This window comes from Gopherus evgoodei, unplaced genomic scaffold (genome assembly GCF_007399415.2).
Source record: "Gopherus evgoodei ecotype Sinaloan lineage unplaced genomic scaffold, rGopEvg1_v1.p scaffold_46_arrow_ctg1, whole genome shotgun sequence".
In the NCBI taxonomy this organism is placed as follows: Eukaryota; Metazoa; Chordata; order Testudines; family Testudinidae; genus Gopherus; species Gopherus evgoodei.
The window spans coordinates 103,528-105,451 of NW_022060067.1; the positions used below are offsets into that span (position 1 = coordinate 103,528).

The following is a 1,924-nucleotide window of genomic DNA, read 5'->3' on the forward strand; positions in this document are numbered from 1 at the left end:
TTCAGTGAAACTGGGCATTCCCTATACGCCCCCCAATCAGGGGGCTGTGCACCCCCTTCCCCGAATTTCCCCAACACCCCCTCCCTCAGTGGTCAGGTAGTTACATGCAGCGCTGCCAATGTTGTCATTGGTTGCAAATCTGCATGGAAATTGAAACGTTAACACACACTTTAAAAGCAGATACAACGTATGAAAACTACTTGTACCTGAGAAAGTAAAATAGGTTTGGAAAATCTGGACAAAGCCGGGTTTCCTCATCCAGCTGTAGTGTTTGCTGACAATGTCGGTGCATTGGCTTCGGCAGTGTTGGCCAACCTTACACTGGTTGTACACTGGTACAAATGATGATTTGTAAGCGAGGTGTGAATGAGCTCTCCCCTGGCAGCTGGTGATGACAAGGGTTGAGAGGAGGCTTTGGGACCAGACTGTATTTACATGAACTCACCTACTCTGCTGAGGTATCCAGCGGACAGAGCTGGGCTGCCTCTGCTCTAGGTGCCCGGAGGAGGGAAGGTGTGTGGGGCTCCAACCTGGGAGTCTTCCTCCTGCTCAAGCCCTGACTATTAATCCCAGCCCTGGCACTCCTTTCTTCAAGCGCCATGTGGGCCAGAGGAAAAGTGTGGTAGGAAGCAAAAGGGCCAAGCTTGTGAACGTCAGGTGCAGCAGCAAGAATCCCAACTATCAGGGTAACAAGTTGTAGAGCCCTAACCCATTGTGGCCACCCCAGCCAAAGACCTGGCTCTAGGAGGTGTGAGTCACCCAGCAGGAGGGGAAAGATTCACTCTTACACAGCTGGAGACAGGGAAGTTAAGCTCTGGGGTGTTACCATAAGCATCGGTGGCAAGTTTGTAGAAATTTTGGTGGTGCCCAGAACCTGCCCCAAACTCCACCCCCACCTGCCTAAGGCTCTGGGCGGGAGGTCTGGGGTGCAGATCCTGGGCTGGGGATTAGAGTGCAGGAGGGGTGCAGACTTTAGGATGGAGTTTGGGTGCTGGCTCCGGCAGGGTTGTAGGAAGGGGTGAGAGGTGCAGGCTCTGGGGGTGGGAAGGAGTGCACCCTCTTGGAGGGAGCATAGGACTGAGGATGAGGGATTCATGATGGGGCTCAGGACTGGGGCAGAGTATCAGGGTTCAGAGGGAGCTCAGGGTTGGAGAGGCTCAGGGCAGCCTGCACTAGGACTCTGGGGCAGCAGTTCTGCCCAGAATCCCTCTACTCCAGCAGCAGGAGCAAGGCCCCTGCTGCTTTTTGTCAGGCAGGGACGCACCACAGCAGGGGGAGGGGTGCCAGGCAGGGGCCAGGGCCCAGGGGAAGAGACCCAACTCCAAATATTGCTGGAGCAGGGCCCCCAGCCCTGAATGTTCCTGGAGCCCAAGCACCACAAATGTATATAACCTGCTGCTTATGACCACAAGCCAACACAAGGTCCCACTGAGATTTGAACTCAGATTACAGGATTCAGAGTCCTGAGTGCTGCCCATTACACCATGGGACCAGCTTGTGCTGCCTTCTCTGCATATCGGTGACCCTCATGGGGCTGCTTCTGTAAGGGGGCTCTTGGCCCTTTACTAAAACTTAGTGTATGCGTGTGTGTGGGGGGGTTGGTTGGCTAGTTCCCAGCACCAATAGAAGGGGGAAGGATCAATGGGAAATCAGGACCCTGAGACTGACAGTCCCCAGGGGCAATGGGGAGAGGCCAAAGCTCCAAGTTAGCTGCACTGACAGGCCGGGCAGTGTAATGAGGGAGTCACCAGGCCAGGGGGTCCCATCCTCCATGTGAGCTGGAACTGCCTGGGTGAGAGTGGGGCAGAGCTAAGGAGAGAGCAGGAGCCCGAGCACAGCTGGGGAGCAGAGCTGTGCAGGTGTAGTGCCAGAAACTGCTGCATGTAGGAATTTGCAACCTGTAGCAGTTACTGATACCTGAAGT

At 55.1% G+C, this 1,924-nt stretch overlaps 1 non-coding gene across 1 annotated transcript; it reads right to left on the reverse strand.

The window, feature by feature from the left end:
* Positions 1-1,420: 1,420 nt before the first annotated feature.
* TRNAQ-CUG lies at positions 1,421-1,492 on the reverse strand. The gene has a single exon. It is a non-coding gene; the product is annotated as a tRNA-Gln (tRNA).
* Between the last annotated feature and the right edge of the window lie 432 nt (positions 1,493-1,924).